This window comes from Pipistrellus hanaki (assembly GCF_964339955.1).
Source record: "Pipistrellus hanaki genome assembly, chromosome: 3".
NCBI lineage: Eukaryota > Metazoa > Chordata > Mammalia > Chiroptera > Vespertilionidae > Pipistrellus > Pipistrellus hanaki.
This window is the reverse complement of record NC_140505.1, coordinates 87,604,931-87,631,065: the sequence shown is the minus strand read 5'-3', so window position 1 is coordinate 87,631,065 and position 26,135 is coordinate 87,604,931. Positions and strand designations below refer to the sequence as shown.

Genomic DNA, 26,135 nt, shown 5'->3' with positions numbered 1-26,135 from the left:
GATCATGGTTTGAAGTTTATTCGTTGACTTTATCTTTTTGGAGTCAGTGGTACAAATCTGGCTTCTGACTTTGTTTATCATTAGTATGTTTTACCTTTACTGAAGCATTTTCACAATATGTGCAGTATGGTTTTCTTCATAGTTAAAAAACTCTTTTTATCTATTATATAGATTATGGAAAAAGATTTAGAAAAGACCACAACAAATTGATAAGAGATGTTATCTCTGAGAAAGAAAATGAGAGTGGAGTTCATAAAGGATTCATTTGCTTTATATAATTTTATTTATTCACAATATAAATGAATTTTAATATAAAGGTAAAATGTAAAAGTGTCCAAAGACAAATTTTAGAACATATACACTTTTATTTCAAATTTCTCCTATGGGGAGGGGGAGTCAGTGTTTTTATTTATATAACTTTGAGATAAAAATTATTTTAAAGTATTGATAAAAATAATACTTTGGGAGTTCTCAGGCATATTTATAATACCTAAGTTTATCTCAAAGTGGGAACTTAATGAATTATCAGTTATTACTAATTTATCTTTGACAATTGCTTTTCTCATCAGATACAAACAAATTTGCAGGGTAGTTTTGTATTCAGTGTCACAAAATGAAACGGGAGAACATATTTGCAAATGGATACAACTGATAAAGAATTAATATAAAAATATATAAAAAAGGAACTCATACAACTTAAACAAAAGGAAGACAAACAATCTACCGTAATTAAAAAATGGACAATGGATCTAAATAGATGTTTCTCCAAAGGGTACATACAGATTCCTAAGAGACATATGAAAAAAAATGCTCAAAGTCACTGATCATTAGAGAGATGTAAATTAAAACGAAAATGTAGTACCAGTTCACACCTGTGAGAATGGCTACCATCAACAAATCAACAAATGACAAGAGCTGGCAAGGATGTGGAGAAAAGGGAATCTTAGTACACTGACAAATTGTTATCAGAGAAAAGCGTGGATGTCTTTCTCCATTGCTAGTGAGAGAGGGGTTCTTGGGGTACTTCTGGAATAATCATTTAGGAGGCCCACATGGGAGGATGAGATTCGGTAGAAAACTTTATTTTTGTGAAATTACATCTCTTGGTTTCTAAAATCCCATTTCTCTTAATCCAGCCCTGGAAATTGTCCAGCTGGGGATTCAATAGAGCTAGAAGCAAAGCCAGCATCTAAAATTTTTATTCCATTATGGAGCTGGGTCCAGTACAGCATTAAGCTAGTTGTGGTCCATTAGTCCATTGTTTGGGATCCATAAGCCATGTGGGCAGGAGCTTGAGAGGCTTGTAGGCCAGGAGTCAACAAAGAGGAACCAGGAGCGCAAGAGAGCAAGAGCACAAGAAGAGCAAACTCCTTTGTCTAGGAGATTAAATATCTCAAATATCCATGCACTCTCAGTGACCATGCCTACTCTGTCTAGTAACCTGTTCCCAGGTGTGACTGACAAACAAATACCTTCCCTATGTCTCCCAGACTTTACTGGGCATGCATGTGTTCTCCCATATTTAGTCCTTTCCCTCAGCAATTAGTGGGGAATGGACCTGTGGCTACCTGGAGAGTATCAAACTACAGCTTCCTGACAAAGCTGCACAAAAGGCATGCCTACACTATTTGGCCTTTCATTTGCTTCTTTCTAGTTATTCATAACTAGGTTAATTACAAAATGAGATGTCCAAGTAATTGCCAAAAGAGCAGTGCTAGAGATAAGATTATCTAGAGGAGGCAGATTTCAAGCCTCTCCACCTCATTAGCTAATGTTTACCCAGTGCATGCTGTTGATAAGATTCTACCAGTTCTCTTCAAATCACTTTGGACTGATAGTATCATTGTTCCTTGTTCTAGTTTTGGGGGAGGCAAAATCATCCCTAGTGAAGAAGCACTGATTCAGTCTATTCTCTTTTCCCCTAATAACTAAAGCAAATGGAATGTTAAAGGAAAGCAAAGTTTTCTTTACAGAATACCAGTTTCTCTGCTTAAAATCTGCAATTTCTCTACTTAGATTGAATAATTGTTATTTTCCTGGAAGAACTTAGATATCATATTCAAGCAATGACTTGATGGAATTCTTTGTAAAAATTGTGAGACGTGTGTGTGTGTGTGTGTGTGTGTGTGTGTGTGTGTGTGTTGGGGTGAGTGGATGAAGTATAGATGGTGGTTCAAAATTCTTCCTTCCCAGACACAGGCTAGAATTCTAAAATAATGTACTAGTAACATTCTAGAAATGCCATTTTTTAAAAGTGAGTACCTGCCTTTTAAGGCCTTACTTTTCTGCATATGATTTTAAAATTAGAGTTATTTACACCTGCATTTTAAAGCCACCCATTAGTCCTCTATTCTTTTGAATTGTGGTAGTCTTTATAAGTAACTTTCAGCATTCTTAATTTTTTAAAATGTGACTTTGACATTTTTTTCATTCTCCATTAATTCTTTTTATAGTCTGGCCAAAAATTACATCTTCAACACTCATGTTATTTTTGCAAGCCTTTATAATATTAAACAGAGGCCTGGCGCACAAAATTCGTGCACAGGGGGTATGTGTCCCTCAGCCTAGCCTGCACCCTCTCCAATCTGGGACCCTACCTGGATTGAGCCTAACTGGCAGTGGGACATGCTGGCTTCCAACTGCTCACCCGCCTGCTTTCCTGATTGCCCCTATCCGCTTTTGCCTGCCAACCTGATCACCCCCTAAAACACTCCCTTGCTAACCTAATTGATGCCTAACTGTTCCCCTGCCAGCCTGTTTGCCCTTATGATTTTTTTCTTTGTCTTTAACATTTGCCATTTTAATTATGATGTGTCTCAGTGTGGGTCTTTTTGGGCTCATCTTGTTTGGGACTCTTTTTGCTTTCGGGACTTGTGTGACATTTTTCTTCCTCAAATCAGGGAAGTTTTCTGTCATTTCTTAAAAAGATTTTCTATGTCTCACTCAGCTTCTTTTTCTTCTGGCACCTCCCCAATTATGGGGATGTTGCTTTATTTTATTTTGTCTCAAACCTCCCTTAAACTTTCCTCCCAATTTTTATTCCCCCCAACCTCAATTAGGTGTTTTTTTCTAAACTGTCTTCTAACTTGCTGATTTGGTCTTCAGCTTCTTCTAGTTTACTATTGTAACCTCCCAGTGTGTTTTTTATTGTAGCTATGTCATTCTTCATTTTTCTTGGTTCTTATCCATGTTAGTGACTTTCTGATTCTTCTGAAAATTTTCATTGAGCTGCTTGCAATTCTCAGTCAGATGTTTGATTATCTTTATAACCATTACTTCGAATTCTTTATCTGACAAATTCATTGCCTCCATTTCATTTAGGTCCTCTCCTGGCAATTAGTCCTTTTTTTCCCCTTTGGGAATTGTTCTTTTGTTTCCCTAATTTTGCTGTCCTTTGCATTTGTTTCTATGTAATGTGAGTTGCTGTCTCTTTCTGACCTTGGGCAACCTGATTGAAGTCTGAGAGCTTGAAGCCCCTAGTGGTCCAGTCATCAAGGGCTCTTTATCTCAGGGGCTACATTTGCCTTGAGCCTCATACTTTTATTGTCTCTATTGTGAATTGTACTCCTTCTCCTCAAAAATCTGTTCCCTTAACTATCAGCTACAGATTCTGGGAATCGGTGGGGGTGTGCACACAGTTCCTCTTTTGTACAATTCCTTGTGAGGTCCCAGAGCCCATTGGAGTGCAACTCACTTGGTGTGGGTGGTGTGGTGTGCAAGGTTCCTTTGGCACCCACTCTCTATACGTGGTCCAAAAGCCTGGGCAGTGTGACACGAGAGGACCCTCTGGCATGCACTCACTATGTGAGGTCCAGGACCCAAGGTGGGTGTGTATGAGGTCCCCCTGGCTTGCACTCATTGTGTGTGGTCTGTGTGCCCACAGGGTGCAGTGTGTCTCTTGCAGCCAGGGTCCTTTGCAAGTTATGGCTGGCAAGTGGGTTTGGGTGGTGTCCAAGACCAGTCTGGGTGTTGGGATGGCTGTGCTCCTTTTCCCCACTGCTCACCCCTTCAAGATAACATTGTGTCCATGCCAGAGCTGCACCCAGCCTGGGAAGTGCCTATAGAGAGCCTGACCCATCCATCAGCCCCTGAGACTCCTGTGAGATCTAACCGTCACACACACACACACACACACACACACACACACACACACACACTCCCCTCTCACTCCTTTACTCATTCAGACTCTCCCTCATTGCTGTCCTGTTGGCCACCGTGTTGGAATCCTGTAGTATATTTTTTTAAATTGAGAAATTATTGACTCAGAACATTGTCCTAGTGTTAGATGTGCAGCATAATGATTTGATAAATGTATATATTGCAAAATGATTATCACAGTAAGTTTAGTTAACATCATTATCACGCATAGTTACAAATTTTTCTAATGAGAACTTTTATGATCTCTCAGCAACTTTTAAATACGTAATACAGTATCATCAACTGTAGTCATCATGCTGTACAGTACATCCCCAGGACTTAATCTTATAACTGGAAGTTTTTTGTTTTGTTTTGTTTTTTAATTTTCTAATATATATTTTATTGATTTTCCACAGAGAGGAAGGAAGAGGGATAGAGAATTAGAAATGTTGAGGAGAGAGAAACATCGACCAGCTGCCTCCTGCACACCCCCCACCGGGGATGTGCCTGCAACCAATGTACATGCCCTTGACCGGAATTGAACCTGGGACCTCTCAGTCTGCAGACCGACGCTCCATCCACTGAGCCAAACCGGTTTCGGCATAACTGGAAGTTTTATCTTTTGATTCCCTTCACTCATTTCATATCCCCTCTGCCGCTTAATGATCTATTAATTGCTTTCTTTTTGTATATCTCTAGCCATTGAACTTCATGTAATTTAGATTGGAATCTGAGTCTTTGTTCTGCTCCTTCTCAGCAGTGTGAGCTGGGACTAAGGCTTGGTTTCCTCATTCCTTTAGCTGGTTTAAGATCCCAGTCTTTTGTACTGTCTTTAGGCCAGTCCCTTTGGACTCTCAGAGACTATTTAGAATTTTTTAATCCTTGTGTCATTTAGGGTGGGATCTGGGTGTGGCTGTATTGGGTGCCTGGAAACTGGAGGGAGGGGTTATCTCTTCAGGACAAAATGGCTGCCCAGTCCCTGGCTCAGGGATGACTCAGGCCCAGACTCGCTGCTACTTCTCCTGGAACCTTCCTTTCCCAGACTCCAAGAGTCCTGGTACATATCTTCTCCCTCACCTCAGCCACAGGTAAGTGTCTATATCTGAAAGGTCCTATGAACTATTATAGGTTTAGTGAAGAAAGGCTCAGGCCAAACAGAAGGAAAAGACTGGGCCTTTGTGTGCTCCTCTCTTGCTGGTGCTGCGTGGTCTGGCCGCCCTTCAAGCTGCACCCTCTGGGTTCAGCCTTTTGTGACTGTGGACCCAGTTCTAGAATCCCCTGTGGTCCAGCAGTGCTGTGGCTCTTCTTTCCACTGTCAGACACTGTGCCTGCCCCAAGGGATGCAGCTTGGTGCTGTGTGAATTCCCTCTGACCTTCTGGGCTCAGAGGTCTGGCAGACTCTCCTGCCCAGATCCTTGATTTTACCCTTTCCCAGGGTCCTATGCCCTTTCCAGCTGCAAACTGTCTCACCTGCTGGCTCCTCACCAATTTGGGTTGGATGTTATTCATTTCAGCTGTTCATTCTATCTACTTTGAGATAAGGCTCAGGACATATCTGTCTATTCCACCGCCATTTTGTCTTTCCTCTGCTTTTTAATTTAAAGTTATAATTTAAAACCATCCTTTGTGGTTACTTTTTGGTCTCTGAGTATGCAAGGCCACCACGCAGGCCTTCCCTGATTTAGGTTGGCATGTGGCCCCTTTTCATCCCCATTAATAAGGTTGCTTGAGGTCATGTCATTTTCCTCTGAGCTTGTGCCAAGAACCATCTGGTTCCTGACCTGTAGTCTGTTAGACAATCCATAGAGAGGTGGTCTGAGGTCAATGTCATTCTGAGCCCTGTTCAGGACCCCACCCCAACTCCTCATGTCTAACTTCCTACCAAACATTACAACTTGGAGAGTAACATTCTAGGATTTCCTCAACCACCCTCACTTGGTCTCATCTCTAGCCATGTAGCACATAGGCTTTTCTGCTCCAGAAAAACACACAGGGCCTTTATGTCATGTGTTTTGATGACATGGTCCTGTTCTTTTATTTAGTTTCTCTCCTGATTGAAGTGCCCCTTTTCTCAAAATTAGTGTTCATGCTGCCCTGCATTTTTGTTTTCTCCAAACAGCCTTCTCTTGTGGAGTGGGTCTCATTCTATAGGAAATATTCCTTCCTAAAAACCTAGTCAAAATGCAAAATTCACAAAATTCAAGCCTAAATTTCCCCCTAAGAAATGATTCATGTTCCATAACAAAATGACAACTTTATTAACATTTTATATCACAATATTTTAAGTTCATATACTATGAGCCCATTTTGGAACTCCATCAAAAGCTAATCTGACTTTGCATGTCCATCAACACTTTCTGCAATTCTGGTGTCTTACCATTCTCTTGCTCCAGTACTCAGATTCTTCATTTATAAATAACTCATCTCTCCAAATAGCCTGAAAAATTTTCAGTATCCAACTTACAGGCCACTGTGATATTATAATTTCTCATATATATTTGGTTTTAGTCTATCCACAATTTCTGGGTCATAGCTCCTTGGAATTTTCTAAGTGCTGAAAACCATGTTATATTAATGAGATGAGCTTTAGAATAATGGGGGCTGAATGCCAATGAAGGGTCCAAACTCTTATTAGTAGTCCCACACTCCCTTCTGGGACTACTAATTAAGCAAATCAATTGCCAGGAGACAATGATTTAATCCATCCTACCTATGTAAATATGTCTCCATAAAAACTCCAAAAGACAGAATTTTGATAGCTTTTGGATCAGGGAGACTGGGGAGAATGGTGCCCCTGGAGAGGTCATTGAGCTTCCCACTTTTCCCCACAAACTTCATAATATGCACCTCTTCCATTTTCCTGTTCTTGGGTTATACACGTTTATACTAAAGTGGTGAGCTAGTAAGTAAAATGTTTCTCTGAGCTCGGTGAGCCACTCTAGCATATTAATTCAATATGAGGAGAGGGTCATGGAAACTTCTGATTTTTAGCCAGTCATTCAGAAACAGGTAATAGCATTATGGTTTCAACTGGTGTCTGAAAAATCATGTAGAACTGAACCTTTATTTCGTGGAATCTGATGCTATTACCTTCGGGCAGAGAGTGTCAGAATTGGGTTGAATTCTTGGACACCCTGATGGTGTTTGAGACTTGTTTGCTGGTGTGGAAAACCCCCCTCCTCACCCAACCACATATTGGAATTGGGTCCAGGAACCTCATTTAACCACTATTAATAATAATTTGATAAAATATCATGGTATTCTTGAGATTGAGATGAAAGATTAGTGGGAGATTATACCTGGTTAAAGAACTCTAGTCAACAGGTCATTATTTGAAGGGCTTTACCCCAGGCCAAGATCCTGTGAGCATTGTTTAGAGCCACAACTTAGTCTGTAGGTAGTATGCTTTATTGTGTTAGCCAGCTTGGGCTGCTATAACAAAATACTACAAACTAGATAGCTTAAACAATGAGTATTTTATGAAGGCTGTAAAGTCCAAGATCAAGGTTCCAGAAGATTTGGTTTGGTTAAGAGAGGAAGAGAGAGAGAGAGAGAGAGAGAGAGAGAGAGAGAGAGAGAGAGAGAGAGATCTAGTGTTTCTTTTTTAGGGGCAATTGTCTCATCATGGCAAGTCCCCTCATGACCCATGACCTCTTCTAAATCCAGTTATCTCTCAAAGTCTTCACCTTCAAATATCATCACATTTGGATTAGGGTTTCAACATATGAATTTTGGGGAGACACATTTAGTCCATAGTACTTATCTTACTAATGTACTGGTTAGTGAGAGAATTAGATCATTATGACACACTAAAATGATGTGTCAGAGCTCAAAATTTCATATTAATGTTTGTGATATTGCAAACTCTCCATTTATGTTTCCAATATCAGTTATATAAGTATGGCTAGGGCGATAGCTTGGCATGATTAATTCATGGAAAAATAACATGAATTTTGTTAAACGAAGTGAACCATTGGTGTCGTATGGCATGCTAAAATAAACAGAGACTCAGACTGGGGACAGATGCAGGAGTGTGGCCTCAAGAGGGTGACAGGTTTACTGCTTCCTCCATGTAATTGTTCAGTGTATGTTTTGTCAACTTAATCTGGCCTTCCTTTTCCTTTTTTCTATTGCACTTTGTTCATGCTTTTAACATAGCAATTTTCTTCCTATCATTTCCCCCCTATTTACATGTCTTTTGCTTTAATAGGCTTTTAGCTGCCTGTGGACTGTTGTTTCATCTCCATTCTTTCCAATGCCAGGAGAGTGGTTGGTGATTAATGCCTTCTTAGCAGACAGTTATTGATTGTCTCATGACTCATTTCCAGGAAGACATTGGCAAGCCAGTGTGCATCCAAAGAGGGGTAAGAAGATTGGTGAGAATTCTTGAATGTAAATTACATTAAAATAGCTCATGATATGGAATTGTTTAAGCTGGAAAATAATTATATTTATGTAATATATTACAATTTGGGGAACAAAAAGCATGAGATAAAGAAAGGAGATAAATAAAGCATAGTACTTCAGAATTAATAGCAATGTGACCTTGGGCAAGTCTGGGCGTCTCTTTGTAAAATGTGGCAGAACAAAATGAGTCCTCACTGGCTAGTTGAAACACAGTTAGCACTTGGAGAGGTGCTGGTACCAAGTGTTCAGTAAGTGGTACCATTTTCTCTACTTCTCTTCCTAATTTTCCTCTTTCTCTTCATTATTTCCACTTCTTCCTTCTCTCCAGCTCTCTGTAGAGGATTATTATTACTATTTTATAGACAAGAAAGATAAGGTTAGAAGGGTTAAGTGATATGTTTGAGATTTTTTTTTTTTCTTATAAAGATGTAAAAGAAGGAACAACAATCTAGATGTTGGTCCATTATTCTTTCTTGGACAGGATAACCATCTTCAAATATTTGAAAGGGTACCAGGTATAAGATGGAGGTACCTTGAAGTGTGTTGCTTCAGAGGGCAGAATCAGGGCTAATGAGTAGACATTTCCCATGTGAAGTATAGAGCACGGGTGCAATCTGAACTTCTGTTCATGCAGAAGCTGGGCAAAGAGAATGATAGCCCACAGGGCTGGACAGGGGATTTCCCCACGGGGAGAGAGAATTCTACTAAGTGCCTCTAAGTCCCTTCTAATTTAAACTTCCATTATTCTTGTTTTTTTGTTTTTTTTTTCTTGTTTTTTTTTTTTTCTCCTTCCCTAGCATCTGGAATGGCACTGTGCATATCACAAGAACTCCACAAATCATTAAATTATATATAATTTCACTACTCATACACGAACTGGGGTCTTTTTATATTCTGCCAGGGAGAGTCAGGTTTGAAAAGTTGTCTTCTGTTAAAATATGCAGAAGAAGAATTCTCAGGACTACATAATCTAAATGGCACATAATAGTGGAGATGGAAATAGAAATACAATCAAAGCTTTTTCAAGATGTCAACAAATGGCTACTTGCTTTAATTCTCATTGTTTTTGACAATTGAACCATTAGTAATTTTCAGGAACTGGTTTTACTCAATAAGGAAGACTAGGGGAAGTAAAGATGGTGTTTGAAAATAGGGTATATGACAATTCTCAATGTGCCCCAAACTACTACTGTACATTCTACCTATTCCAAAGAGACAAGAGAAATATGACATCTACTACATTATTAATATACTGAATTTGTAACCTTATCTCACTAAGCATTTCTTTGCATAAATTTTGAAACATAATTTTCTCTTTGTTAAACATTTTGTTTTTCGATACAACAATTCCTATTCACTCTGTTTATTATTAAGAAAAAGAAACTAGTCATGGATTTTTTTTTTTAAAAGTGTGATGAGGATAAATACAAGATATATTGCAAGGATAAGGGGTCAATAAAACTATAGTAGCATTTATTAAGTGCCTATACTATGTTAGGTCTATTATTCATGCAATATTATTTAATTTTTATTAATTCTGTACACATTATGGATAAGGATTTGAAACTCACAGGTTAAATAACTCACCCAATCCACTGCAGTAAACAAGTGGTGATCTATCTTATGAGGCAAATAATAGAAATTTTTCATAGAAATGATCCAGTTACTTGCCTTTATAAAATTATTTGGAAGCTCTAAGTTATAAGATAGTTGGTGATTTAAGAAATGTATTTGGTTTTCCAATATAGTCAAAGGAACTTCTATGTAATAACTATTTTTATTGGTTTCATTGTCATTCATATTTTCCCCTCATTCTCTGCTGCCATCTATTTCCTTTTACATGAGAAAACTTTGTTATTCAGGAAATAAAACTGGAAGGTATATCTACTTATTTCACACAGAAATGAAGTCAATTGAATTCTGCTTATAATCTGGAAGCAGAATTTATATTTTGCAGATGATTCTAAAATGTCCTTCCGCTTTAAGAACAATATATTAAAAAATTCAATTGTTGATGCTATTCCTCATTTGAATAATAAAAAATAGATTTGCTATTATATTTCAGAAATATGCAGAGGTCAGGGGGTGATATGGTATACTTAAAAATTAGTTTTTATCTTTAAACATTTTAAAATAAAATATTTATATAACTTTACTGGCAGTAATTTAGTAGCAGTAATGACAACAGAGTTACTTCTCTGTCTAAGATTGCCTTTGCAGTTTTTTTGTTTCATAGTTATCTAAATTGGGCTTCCTGGTTTCTTTGGGAACCCAATTGTCAACATTGGTTGCTAAGGAACAGCCTTTGCTGCAGAAAGCATAGGAACTATGTCTGCTGCTGAGTGACTTCATTTTTGGCAGTTGACAGGCAGTGGGAATCTAAGCACTTGTTCAAGTGAGGTCTCCATCTTGATTTTGACTGAAGGATTTTGATGGATTTTCCTGACCTTTATTACCTAACTAGTGCCCCAGTGCATGGGGTTGTGCACACTGAAAGGAAATTAATTAGAAGGTGGCCGGTGGGCAGGACTGGGCAAGATGGGCCAGACATGCCCTGGAGCCAGTCTCCTGCAGTCCCTTCCTGGAGCAGTGCCACTGCTCAAAAAGCCTCTTAGGAGTGAGTGGAGTCTCTCCAGCAGAGACTGGGCCGAAACTGACTTTCCAACATCCCGTGAGAGGTCCTGGATTGGGAGAGGGAGGTTCTCAGGTGATGCACCTCAGAATCGGGCTCCCTCCTCTCTGGTTCTGTGGTGTGTCACCTGAGAACTGCTGCTGCCAAGTCATTGCAGCTCAGCAGCTCCTGCATTGAGCACCTGTCTCCTGGTGCACATCACACCTACCAGCCAGTTGGCTGGTTGCTTAGCCTTTTATTATATATATACAGATAGTTAAACTCAGGTATAAGCCCTTATAGGAACTGACAACTTTGTAGTGTCTCAGAGCATTTAAATTCTTATCTCTATTTCATTAATCACTTGATGTCCATGACTTATTAAACAAAGAGAATCTATCACTGCAATTGCAAGATATAAAATAAGCTGTATTATCCTCTTTGTTAAATTTAGTGGTAGATAGTCACAGAAGGATACAAAAGTGTGGTAGCATGACATTGATGTCAGATTGTGTCTAATCTACATTTGTAAATGTTCCATTGGAAGTACTAGTGATTATAACTCATGAATTTGTACCATAACTAAATTATCATTAAAAATATAATGCTTGGCCAACTGGTGTTGCTCAGTGGATTGAGCATCCTACTGCGCACCAAGCAGTCACTGATTCAATTCCTGGTTAGAGCACATGCCCGTGTTGTGGGCTCTGTCCCTAGTAGGGGGCATGCAGGAGGCAGCCAATCTTTGTTTCTCTTTCTTTCTCCCTTCCTCTCTCTCTAATATTCAATGAAAATATATTAATTAATATATATTAAGATGTTTTTAAGGGATATATATCTATATATCTATATCTATATCTATATCTATATCTATATCTATATCTATATCTATATCCCTTAAACTGTAACCTACCTTTTCTGTATTGACATACAACAGATATTATATTTCTTATAGAAATACATTCTTAGATTAGCTTATAAAGATTTTTGACCATTATTTTACAAGCTGTTTGAATCATAGTAATTCAGGTACAGATCTGTCTTATGTGGGCCACATGACTGTATTTCATGTGTGTGTGTTGCACTGTATGTCAGTGATGACTGATTCTTTGAGGCCAGAGGTAGCAAGGTCCTTATTTTCAAAGTAGTTGCTAAGGACAAGTGCAAGTTCCATTTCCATACCTTAGGAGTGAGGCACCTAGAGTCATTCTTCTCAGCTGTCAGGACTGGGGGGTTAATTTGGGTTCTGGGTGGTTGGTGATGGCAGTGATGGAATTAAATCCTGATGAGCACCTACGTCACTCACATGGAGCATATACACAGCAATAATGAAGTGAAACAGTAAAAAAAATAAAAGAAAGGTAACAATTCCTGACCTTTACTTGTGTAAATAAATAATAAAAAACATAAAGCACATATGCATATACGTCAAAATGACGAGACTTTTTTTGAAATAAATAAATGGGAGATGGCAACGTAACCACAAAATGATGTATATTGAGTCTGACGTAACCCCAGGACTGCCTGTACTTGCAAACTGGCAAGAGGACTCTTTCTGAGGTGACAAAAGTTTTAAAACTGGATTGTAGTGATGTTTGCACTTACTTACATACATACATACACATACACACATACACACATACACACATATACATATACATATACATATACATATACATATACACACACACACACACACACACACACACACACACACACACACACACATATATATATATATATATATATATATATATATATATATATATATATATGTAACCATCACAACCAAACACACAACTGAATGGATGACCGAACAGGCTGGGTGAGGTGACCAAGCCAGCAGGGGGTTAGTGAGGGATGACCAAATGACTGAGCAGCAGGCTGTGTAGGGCGACCAGGCTGGCAGGGGTGGCAGTGGCGACCCGGCCTGTGTGGGGGGGGGCAGTTGGGAGTAACCAGGCCAGCATGGGGACAAGTTGTGGGTGACCAGGCCAGCAGGGGGGAAGTTAGGAGCAATCAGGCAGACTGGCAGGTGAGCAGTTAGGAGCCAGTGGTCCCAGATTGTGAGAGGGATGTCTGACTATCGGTTTGGGCCCGATCCCCAGGATGGAGCCTTAACCAGTAGTTGGACGTCCCCCCAGGGGTCCTGGATTGGAGAGAGTGCAGGCTGGGCTGAGGGGACCCCCCTCCCATGCACAAATTTCATGCACCAGATCTTTACACACACACACACACACACACACACACACACATATATATATACAATATATATATGTGTGTGTGTGTGTGTGTGTGTGTGTGTGTGTGTGTATGTATATTTATATTTATGTCATTGTATACTTAAAATGAGTGAATTTTATGATATGTAAATTATCCTACATAATAAAAGAGTAATATGCAAATTAACCATCACTCCACTGTACCCACCCGCCATGCCCACCAGCCAATTTATTTTATTTTCTTACAACCCTTTGTATTTCTGTGATATAAGAAGTTACTTCACCTCTTTCATTTATTGTGTTATTTATTTGGTTCCTCTATTTTTGTTTCTTGATGAGTCTGGCAAGTGGTTCATCAATCTTATTTATCTTTTCAAAGAACTAGCTCTTGGTTTCATTGACATTTTTATTGTTTTTTAGTCTCTATGTCATTTATTTCTACTATGACTTTTGTTTCCTTCCTTCTACTTATGCTGGGTTTTATTTGTTGTTCTTTTTCTAGTTCTTTTAGATGCAGAGTTTGATTGTTTTAGATTTTTATTACTTTTTGAGGTGGGCTTATAATACTCTGGACTTTCCTCTCAGAACTGGGTTTGCTGTGACCCATAGATCCTGGGTTATTATGTGTTTATTTTCATCTCTCCAGGTAATTATTTTTTCTTTGATCTCATTGTTAACCCAATCATTATTTCATTACATGCTAATTAGCCTCCATGTGTTTGAATGTTTGGAAGTGTTTTTATTATACTTCTAGTTTCATGCCATTGTGATCCAAGATGACACTTGATATGATTTCAAAACTCTTGAACTTGTAGAGATGTATTTTATGTCCTAACATGTGGTCTATCTTTGAGAATGTCCCATGCACACTTGAGAAAAATGTTTATTCTGCACCTTTGGGATAAAATCTTCTGTAAGTGTTAATTCAATTAATCTGATCTAGTGTGTTATTTAAGGTCTCTGTTCTTTTGCTGATTTTTTTTTGTCTTGAAGATCTATCCAGTGATGTCAGTGGGATGGTAAAGTCCCAAACTATGATTGTATTGCTGTCATCCTCTCTCTTAACATGCTCTAAGAGCTTTTTTTTTTTTTTTTTTTTTTTTTTTTTTTTTTTAATTATATATATATATTTAGGTGCTCTTATATTCGGTGCATATATGTTTACCAAGGTTATAGCCTATTGTATTGATCCTTTAGTATTATGAAGTGGCCTTTTTTGTATTTTGTTTTAGCTTTTGCTTTGAAGTCTCTTTTGTCAGCTAGCTGTAAGTATTGCAACCTCTATTTTTTTTTTTTTTTCATTTTCATTTGCATGGATTATTTGTTCCATACCTCCACTTTCATCTTGTGTAAGTCATTCTGAGGTGGATCTCTTGAAAACAGCATATATAAAGGTTATGTTTTCTTTTCATTCAAATATCCCATGTCTTTTTATTGGAGCATTTAATCCATTTGCATTCGTTATTATTGATAGGTACTTATTTACTGCCACTTTTATTCTTTATACCTATGTTTCTTTCTCTATATAATTCTTATTATTACAGCAGTCCCTTTTTAACATTTCTTGCAATGCTGGTTTGGTGATAATAAATTCCTTGAGCCTTTTTTTTTTTTTTTTTTTTTTTTTTTTTGGTCTGGGAAGCTCTTTATTTTATTTATTTTTAAAAATATATTTTATTGATTTTTTTAACAGAGAGGAAGAGAGAGGGATAGAAAGTTAGAAACATCGATGAGAGAGAAACATTGATCAGCTGCCTCCTGCACACCCCCTACTGAGGACATGCCTGCAACCAAGGTACATGCCCTTGACTGGAATCGAACCTGGGACCTTTCAGTCCTCAGGCCGATGCTCTATCCACTGAGCCAAACTGGTTTCAGCTGGGAAACTCTTTAATTCACCATCTATTTTGAATGATATCTCTGCTACATAGAGAAGTGTTGCTTTCAGATCCTTGCTTTTCATTACTTTTGCCATTCTTTTCTGGCCAGTAGTGTTTCTGTTGAGAAATCTGCTGACAGCCTTAGGGGAGCTCCCTTGAAGTTTACTGACAGTCTCTCTCTTTCAGCCTTTCATATTCTCTTTGTCCTTATCCTTTGGCCTATGGAAGCTACTTGTATTAACTAATTGCTTTTCTATTTCTGCTATAAGATTTTCTTTTATAAGATAAGATTTGTCATTTTAATTATGATGTATCTTGATGTGGGTCTTTTGAGTTCATTTTAATTGGGACTCTGTTCTTACTGAACTCATGTGACTTTTGCCTTAAACAGGCTCGATTATATTTTAGCCATTATATCTTCATGTTCTCTCTCTCTTTCTTAACCTCCTGGCATTTGTATAATGCAGAAGTTGTTTTATTTGATGTCCAGAGATCCCTTAGATTTTCCTCATTTTTAAAAGTCTCTTTTCTTCTCAAGTGGCCAAAGTGACTCAATTGTTTGAGCATCATTCTGTGCATCAAAAGGGAGCCAGTTCCATTCCAGGTCAGGTCACATACTGAGGCTGGGGGTTCAATCCCAGTCAGGGCACATACAGAAGGCAAATCATAACTTTTTCTCCTTGAAATAGATCTCTCCCTACTCCCCCTCCCCCCAACCTTTTCTCTCAGCATGTCCTTTGGTGAGGATTAAATAAATAAATAAACAAATAAATAAATTCTCTCTTCCTTTTGATGCTCTGCTTATATGCTTACTGTTTTCTTGTCCTCTAAATTGCTGTTTAGATCCCCTGACTAACCTGCTATTAATTCCTTCTAGTCTATTTTTCATTGCAGATATTGTATTTCTTCATTTCTGAATGGTTCTTTTTATATGATTTTTTAAAAATGTTCTTTTAATGCTTGCTCTGTCTTTGTTTGTCACCGAGATCACCTATTATTCCCCTAAGGCCCTTGCACATTCTTATAATCATTGTTTTAAACTCTGCATCTTATATTTTAGTAGCTTCCAGTTTATATGATTCTTTCCCTGGGGATTTCTTTTGTTCTTTCATTTGGGGTATATTTTCTTTGTCTTCCCATTTTCTCTCTGTGCATTAGATAGTTCTGCTATGATTTTTAAACTTGTTTTGATGGCTTTATGATAAAAGTGTCTTCTTGAGCTCAGTGGCATAATCTTCCAGATCACCCGAGCTCCATATATATTCCCAGAATGCTTATTGTTGGTTAGGTGCACCCTCCAATTGTAGTTGAGTCTTAAATGATGTTGGACCTTTTGTGGTTGTAATTAACCTATGAGAATGGCTGAGTATAAGGATAGGCCTTGATCACAGTGTATGAGAGATTGTGCAGGGGCTGCCCGCCAAGGTGGAATTGTTCCCAGCACAGTCTGGTGCTTGCTGGAATCCCCCTTTGGGTGTGCTGCTTGTGAGGCTAGTTGGGTTGAGCCCTGGTGTGGTCTGAAGTCCACCGCCAGTTGTGTTTGTTCTGAGTTTACTAAATCAGGGTTCAGGTATGGGGTGATGTGAAATGTTGTGTATAACCGGCTTTGGGCTACCTGTCTGGAACTACCACACTGTTCATTCTGGCTGTGTCTACTGGGCCTGAGTATGTATTGGAGGGACCAAGCTGTGTATAAGGGTCAGTTTCCTCCAGTTTAGACCTGGGGGGATGTTTATAAAAGGAATGAGGTTCCCTGAAGTCCACTTCTACCTGTCAGCTACTCCGCTTCCCACTAAGGTTGCTTGGTCTTCCTCCAGAGCTTCCCAAAAAACACTGTAAAATGGACCTAAAGCTGGCCATGAAACACAGCTCCTTCCACAGGTTATGAGATTGCCAGGGCCAAACAAACCAAGGTCATGAGGACAGGGCTAGTGTGTCCTCTACTAGGGGAACTTGTGGTCAGGCATTCCATGAGGGGAACATGTCCCCTATTCCAGAACCAAACCACTCAGTCTCTTCCAGTATCTTCAATTCTAGTTCTCTCAGGAATGGCACACAGCAGGTTCAGGTTGGGTGCAGCCAGCCATCCCCTCTCCAGGAGCAAGCTCAGCCACCCCAGGCTCAGGAGATGAGATGAAAAAGTCTCCTAGCCCTGGCCAGGTTGCTCAGTTGGTTGGAATGTTGTCCTGAGCACCAAAAGTATTGCAGGTTTGATTACAAATCAGTGTACATACTTAGGTAGTATGTTTGATCTCTATTCAGGGCATGTACAGGAAGCAACCGATTGATATTTCTCACATCGATATTTCTCTCTCTCTTTCTCTCTCCCTTCTTCTTTCTAAAGTCAATACAAACATGTCCTCAGGTGAGGATTAAAAATAAAAGATTCTCCCATTGGGTATGATGTCAGTCCAGCCTGCAGGAAGTAGCTAAGCACTTTTTCCCAGTCTCAGACAATAGCCAACAATTAAATAATAATTTAAATTATATTGTAAAATGGAAAATACTAATAGTAAAAGTAAAGGTCTGAGGTGTTTTATTATTTCCTCTTTGTACCAAATGCTGTATTTATATAAGAAAAAACACAATAAAAATGTAAGTCCTAGCTATCACATTAACAAAAACTTCATCACTTCTAATTTGAACAGCATTTTGATAATTTGCCAAGAGTTACCATATATATTGTGTCATCGACACCTCAAATAACCTCATGAAGTGTGTTAAACACATTACACTTCTCTTAGACCAGGCACCTTCTGAAGTTTAGAAAGGTTGGGTCATTTTCCATTGTAATGCAAGTGAGTAGAAGAGAGGTCTGTGGTCAACCCAGGGCTTTCCCACCCAGGTGATGGTTCTTCCCATGAGGACCTTCTGAGTCAGACTGCACCTAGAATATGAGAGTCCATGGCTATAGCTGCCTTGTTAGTCACTGGAAAAACAAACAAACACTACTTTCCTGGGCTGTAAAATGAATCTAAGGGACACCACTCAGCATGCCCCAAAATTTAAAAGGCTGTATCAAATTACCCAGATGAATCTTTGCCTAATTGTCTTAAGTGTCACAGTTAGGTTCTTAGAAATGGAAGGGTCTTGAGTCTCCACAGATAACCAATGAAAGGTTATCTTCCCAAATCATTCTCCCCCCATCCCCCGTTTCCCTTTTACCCTTATCATAGGAATGCTAACCAACACTTACTGAATGTTTAACACATAATATCTGTTTAACCATCATAGCAACCATAACGTATATACCGCTACAATAGGTGGTGTCAAATTTTATAGATGAATAAACATAGAGGTTAAGAAACAGTAAGTGAATGGTGAAGCTGGGCTTTAAATATAGGCCATTTCTCTGGGAAGTCTTTGGCATTACATGATACAAGTCACTGAGAAATATTTCATTAACCTGTCATCATCTGTGTATTGTGTTTGATTATGTCATACTTACAATTTGTCTAAAGGCAACATATCCAGAGAAAGAATTGGGTGTTTGGAGAACATTTTATGCAGTGGTACTACTGATTCATTCAGCTGTTATCAAGGCAGCTGAATGAACCAGTAGTACCACTGCCTAATAAGGTTAGGAAATTAAAGAGAAGGCAATGAACTCAAAGCAATGGCATTGCAATCTGCTTTTACTTGAGAATAAACTTCTGATGACAGGAGATAGGTAGCATTATCCCATCTAATAAAAGGGTAATATGCAAATTTACTGTCACTCTGTCACAAAAGATGGCAACACCTATAGCCACACAATGGCAGTGCCCAGTTCTCTCAGCCCACCAGAGTCCTCCAGTCCTGTGGGGGACAGCGGCTGAGAGCAGGCAGTGTGAGCGGCCTGGCAGAATGCTTGCTTTCTCATCGCTGCTCCAGAGACTCTGACAGCAGGGAGGAGGAAGCCCCACCCCCACAGAATCAACCAGAATCAGCCACTGGTCAGACAGCTCTCAACAGCCTGACAGCCAGGCTGTAACAGCAGGGAGGTGGGACTATGTCTAAAGAGCAACTATTGATACAATGTAACTCTGCTGCCAAAAGAAGCTGGCATCTGAAGACCAACATGTTTCTGATCTTGAAAGAAGGCAGTGCCTGCAACAGAATGTATCTGAAAAGATACTATTGGCAAAACGTAGCTCTGAAGCCAAAAGCCAGTGTCATTGACAGAAAATGTCTAAAGACCACCGTGCCTTTGAAGTTGAAAGAAGGTGGTGATGACAGAATATGTCTAGAGAGCAGTCACCAACAAGTACTGCCAGTACTGGTACTGCCTCCTCAGCGAAAATGGAGTGCATGAGGATGCGATTCTCGAACATAGCTGCAGTGGAATGACTGTTAGATGTCAATTTTGCCTATCACTAAATTTCTCTGATGAAAAACCATCTGATGGGAAATTTACTCAATGTTGTAGCAAAGTAGTCTGTCCAAATGATATACATTTTCCAGAATACCCAGCATATTTTAAAAGATTACCAGACAAATGAAGATTTTGACAGTAAAAATTTTATGGAAAATATTCATTCCATAAGTAGTTCTTTTGCTTCCATGGGTGCAAATATTGCATCGCAATCAGGATATGGGTCATACTGTTTTAGAATACACGGACAAGTTTATCACCACACTGGAACTTGACATCCTTCAGATGGTGTTTCTTGGAAGCAGGGGAGGGCAGTTGAGAGGCTCTGGGCCGGCAGGAGAGGGCAGTTCAGGGTGATCAGGCCAGCAGGGGAAGGCAGTTGGGGGCAGTCAGTCTGGCAGGGGAGCAGTTAGGTGTAAATTAGGCTGGCAAGGGAGTGGTTAAGGGGTGATCAGGCTGGCAGGCAGAAGCAGTTAGGGGCATTCAGGCAGACAGGCAGGTGAGCGGTTGGAAGCCAGCAGTCCTGGATTGGAGAGGGTGCAGGCTGGGCACCAGGCCTCTAGTTATGGAATAAATATAAAGATTTATCAGAATTTTCATTACTTTCATTGTTGTTTTCTTAATATTTTTATTGATGTTAAGAGAGTAAGGGAGAGGGGTAGAGAGATAGAAACATCAATGAGAGAGAAATATCAATTGGCTGCCTCCTGCATGCCCCTCAACGGGATCTAGCCTATAACGGGCATGTGCCTGACCAGGAATTGAACTGGTGATCTCTTGGTTCATGGGTTGACACTCAACCACTGAGCCACACCGGCTAGGCACTTTCATTATTTTTGTGCAATAGAACCTATTATTCCTTGTAAAAGAGAAAAGATGAAGTTATACCCCCCCCCCTTTTTCCCCCCTCATTGTTTCCTACCTTCTTATAAACTGAAGTTTAGTGGACTTTTGTATTATCTGCAGCTAAGTGGCATTAGTGTTGAGCAAGTTTATGATTAACAATTTGTTGTACATACTCCTTTCTGGCCATTTGTCCTACTGCAATATACTTAATGGTGCTTAAAGCTGGGTAGGTTTTTGAATTAGGGGGTCTTAATTCACTTTATTTGTGAAACCCACTGAATGCCTGTATCAGTCTTATTCACAGCAGGAACATAGTGCATAGAGAGTATTCTACACATCTTGCAGGACTCTTCCCAAAGTCCCCTGACCGTTCTTGTGAGAGCTGTTTTGCATACCTTTATTGCTTTTCATTTTACTTGATTATACAGATTAAATATCACTTGTAAGTCATGTCAAAACCTACCTTGTAAGTCATGCTTTAAAGTGTAATAATCTGAGGATTTAGGAAACTATTTGTAGAGATTTCTTGTAACAACACCAACTCATCATTCCATTTATTCATGCAGTGGTATTTATTGCCTGTGTTTTATTTATTTTATTTTATTGTTTAAAATATTACAAATAGTAGACATATGTCTCCTATTTTCTCCACAGACCTTTCCCTGATCTCCCCTGACCCCCGCACATGCCCTCACACCCTTCTCCCCCACCTCGTGTTTGTGTCCATTAGTGATGCTTATTATTGCCTGTGTTTTATGTGCCAAGGTGAGCATCAGCAACTGAGGATATGTTAATGAATAAACCTATAATTTTAAAGTCTTTAAAAATGGTTGAATTCCTAACTAGATTTTCTGAAATATACACAGATATTATTGTCCAATATGTGAACAGTTCTATTCAGCTCTTTTAAGGTTTTTTTTTCTTTCTTTTTTTTTTTTTTTCCTCTCCCAAAAGGGATACCAACTGCTCTCCTTCTTAAGGTGAAAAAGAACAAATTCCATTATACTCACTTTTCCCCTAATTTCCATCTATCAAAGTGTGGGCACTCTGAAATTTTGGACACCTGTACTATTCTTAGGCCTTCTTACTCTTTCCCCAGTGTCTGATGTCAAACCTTCTTCAAAAACAAGAGTCTCAGTGCGTTGGAGTTGCTGAAACAGTGTAACTGGGCGTATTTTCCTTTCATACAGTTTGGAAATGGTCAGAGTCTATCAGGGGTCCTCAAACTTTTTAAAGTGGGGGCCAGATCACGATCCCTCAGAGAGCTGGAGGGCCGGACTATATGAACTACTAATTCCTACTGTAACACCTTGGCTGCGCTCACTGCCCCAAAAACCTGGCGGGCAGGAACAGACTCCCCTGGGGGCTGCATGTGGCCCGCGGGCCGTAGTTTGAAGACCCCTGCATGATTCAGTGATTTGACTGAAGTTATTTGGAGGAAAGAAAATCCAAATCCTTTGGTTTTTCCTTCTCTTTTACTCTTTGTAATATCTCTTGGATGTCTGGGTTCATTGAACTTGAGGAGGTTTCATGAACCTTCCAAGGTATCTAGGAGTCAAATCCAAAGCACTTTGCATTATCCTGATGACATTGGAGGATGTTTCTATTAAAAGTTAATAATTTTGATCAGTAGCTTAAGTGATGATAATTATGATCATTATAAAAATCCTCTTTGTTAACACATGCAGTGTTGCTATATTGGCTAGAAGAAAGTCAAATTAAACAAACATGGGTCCTGTTCTCATGAGGTCACTGGCAACATTGTTAAAAACAGGCAACCAAAGGACATCAGATGTAGACATCAACAAACAAGTCTACGAAGACCTTGCATGACCTATGGTCATCTGAGGAAATATTAAACTTTCAGATAACAATTGGGTGTTATTGATCTTTTGACATTAGGAGATGTCATAGTTACCTGAACATATTATGAAATTGGAATATCAAATTTGAATTGTGATTTGTATCTTCACATTTATTTAAGGTAGATCAAGTCTAGTCCCAAAGAAGTTTCCACATTGAGTCCTGTTTGTGGTAATTTCTTTTCTCTGTTGCTTTCTAATCTGCATCATCAGAGTTTGCATTTGCCATTAATTGTTATCCACATCCTCATCCTCATGTTATTATCTGGGTATTTTGTGGGTCAGTCGGGCATTTTACATAATTATCTCTAATGCTCACAAAAGTTTTGGTGAAGGTGTTATTTCCATTTAAAAAATAAACTAACAGGTTTTACTTTGGAAGGGGCATATTAAGTAATATTTGAGATTCACCTGTCTGGACCCAGCACCCATGTCAGTCTCACTCCAGCATAGACTGGATTTTCTCACACTCCCCTGTATAGTTCTCCACTTGTTTTGTGTTTGGTTGTGAACCCTGGTTGCTCCATTGGGAATTTAAAGATGATCTATTTACTCAGTCATTTAGCAGCAATTTATTGGGCATTGTTTTCAGCATCATCAATACAGCAATAACCAAAACAGAAAATCCCTGGCCCCATAGTGGTTGTGCACATTCCAGTGGATACCAGGCAACATGCAGTTAGCCATAGAAAGGCTCAGGCAAGGGGATATGATTAAGGGTTGTCTAAATCTTTCTACATACACTATTGATGAATGAAGTTAAAAACATTTCTATAGTCTCTGAGCCTCCGAGAATTAAGTTCAGTGTTTCTTAAACATAAAACCACTATATAAATATATGTGGGTGTAAGAACTGGCATGTTCACTGATAAGAATGACATTTTAAAATGACAGGGAGCTCAATTGAAGTGTGACTTACAGTCACGACTGGAACAAAATTATACCTGACAGAAGCATTCCAAATTTAGATAGAGTTCTCAGAAGACTGCTTATCAGATAAAAAGTCTGAAAAATAGGACATCTGAGTTGCCAAGGCACTGTGGGGACTTAAATGGTTTCCATTGGTTATGCTTATATGCATGCATAAAAGTCCTTCATTTGATCTCTTATCTCCCCCATATCTCCCTCCCCTCCCCACTGTAATTTGACATTCTGTTTGTTACTTTACTGTTTCAATCTTTTTGTTCATCTGTTTATAATGTTCCTATTATCCATAAATGAGTGAGGTCATGTGGTGTTTTTCTTTCATTGACTGGCTTATTTCACTCAGCATAATGTTCTCCAATTCCATCCAGGTAGCTGCAAATGATAAGAATTCCTTCTTTTTAATGGCAGCATAGTATTCCATTGTGTAGATGTATCATAGTTTTTTCATCCAATCATCTGCTGACGGACACCTAGGCTGTCTTCAAATCCTAGCTATTGTAAATTGTGCTGCTATGAACATAGGGGTGCATATATCTTTTTTGATTGTTGTTTCTAGTTTCTTAGGATATATTCCTAGGAGTGGGATTACTGGGTCAAATGGGAGTTCCATTTTCAGTTTTTTGAGGAAACTCCATACTGTTCTCCACAGTGGCTTCACCAGTCTGCATTCCCACCAGCAGTGCACGAGGGTTCCTTTTTCTCCTCATCCTTGCCAGCACTTGTCATTTGTTGATTTGTTGATGTTGGCTATTCTGACAGGTGTGAGATGGTACCGCATTGTTGTTTTGATTTGCATCTCTCGGATAATTAGTGACTTTGAGCATGTTTTCATGTGTCTCTTGGCCTTCCTTCTGTCTTTTTTTTGAAAAGATTCTATTTAGGTCCATTGCCCATTTTTTAATTGGATCATTTATCTTCTTTTTATTAAGTTGTATAAGCTGCCTATAGATGTTGGACATTAAACCTTTATCAGTAATAACATTTGCAAATATGTTCTCCCATACAGTGGGCTTTTTTGTTTTGTTGATGGTTTCTTTTGCTGTAAAAAAGCTTTTTATTTTGATGTAGTCCCATTTGTTTATTTTCTCTTTAGCTTCCATTGCCCAAGGGGCAGTATCAGTGAAGAAGTTCTTTCAGCATATGTCTGAGATTTTGCTGCCTGTGGATGCCTCTAGTATTTTTATGGTTTCCTGTCTTATCTTTAAGTTCTGTATCCATTTTGAGATTATTTTTGTGTATGGTGTAAGTTGGTGATCTAGTTTCATTCTTTGCATGTATCTGTCCAATTTTCCCAACACCATTTATTGAAGAGACTGTCTTGACTCCATTGTATGTTCGTGCCTCCTTTGTCAAATATTAATTGTGCATAGTGATTTAGGTTGATATCTGGATTCTCTATTCCATTCCACTGATCTATATGTCTGTTCTTGTGCTAGTACCAGGCTGTTTTGAGAACAGTGGCTTTGTAATACAGCTTGAAATCTGGTATTGAGATACCTTCTACTTTGTTCTTCTTTCTCAGATTGCTGTGGCTATTCGTGGTCTTTTTTTTTTTGTTGTTCCAGATAAATTTTTGGAGAGTTTTTTCTAGGTCGGTGAAATATGCCACTGGTATTTTAATGGGGAGTGCATTGAATCTATAAAGTGCTTTGGGAAGTATGGACATTTTGATGATGTTGATTCTACCAATCCACAAATATGGTATGTTCTTCCATCTGTTTACATCTTCCTCTATCTTTTCCCAGTGTCGTGTAGTTTTCCGCATATAGGTCTTTTACCTGCTTAGTTAAGTTTATTCCTAGATATCTTAATTTTTTTGGTGCGATGGTAAATGGGATTGCTTTTTTAGTCTCTGTTTCTGTAAGTTCACTATTGGTATACAGAAATGCCATAGATTTCTTGGCATTAATTTTGTATCCTGCTACATTGCTAAATTCATTTATTAAATCTATTAGTTTTTTGATAGAGTCTTTTGGTTTTTTTTTTTATGTACAATATCATGTCATCTGCAAATAAGGACAATTTTACTTCTTTTTCAATTTGGATGCCTTTTATTGCTTCTTCCTCTTTAATTGCAATGTCTAGTACTTCCAGTACTATGTCAGACAGGAGTGGTGAAAGTGGGCATCCCTGTCTTGTTCCTGTTTACTTCCTTTTCTGGTGATGCCTGCTTTTCTTTCATATGTGGGCTGTTTCTTTGTCTCCCCAGGATCTCTCTTTTCAGGATGTCTGGTTATTTAGTTTTCTCTCTCCTGTGTTGATTTAAAGGCACAAAATACAGCACAACCAGGTACAACACACAAAGCATTGAACAGAAATCTGTTTGTGATATTAATAACATCCAATAAAGGTGACCATTAGAGAAAGGCAAATTAGGGGGTAGGAGAGATAGAAGAGAGAAAGAAAAAAGAGTGGCAAAATGAAATTGGGAGATGGAGGAAAAAAAGAGAGAAAAACTAGAATGATACTATGAAAGAAATGAGGAACTAACTATATATATGGGAAGGAAACTCCAATAGAACAACCCTTAATCACAGCAAATGCTAGCAACAAGTATCTGGTGATTTATACAACTTAAAACACCAAGTAATATCAAGCGAGGAAAGGGAAAGCAAAAGTAAAAAACTAACTAAAACACAGCTAACAAAAACATACAATCAAACAAAAAGAATAAGCAAAACAATCTCACAAAAAAGCATAAAATTTCGATATAGTTAACATTCAACAAACAACTACAAATGGACAGAGAGAAAGAATGTTTTTTTGTGTTTTTTTTTTTAGGACAGCAAAAAGGGAGGTGTGTATGGGCTTGGGGCAGGGGTTTGGAAATTAGATATACACAAGTAGTGTGAAATTTTAGCAGGGGTAAACAGAAAGAATAGGAAAAAT

The 26,135-nt window shown here is 38.7% G+C and overlaps 1 protein-coding gene across 6 annotated transcripts in view; it reads left to right on the top strand.

Annotated features, from left to right (window-relative positions):
- DCLK1 (doublecortin like kinase 1) overlaps positions 1-26,135 on the top strand; it is a 376,814-nt gene that overhangs the window by 46,792 nt on the left and 303,887 nt on the right. Inside the window, exon 1 of one of the 6 annotated variants that reach the window (XM_084879552.1) lies at positions 5,094-5,225. The exons of the other annotated variants lie outside the window; for them this stretch is intronic. The gene's annotated coding sequence lies outside the window, so the exon portion shown is untranslated. Of the gene's footprint in view, positions 1-5,093; positions 5,226-26,135 lie in introns of those variants that run through there. 6 annotated transcript variants of the gene reach the window in all.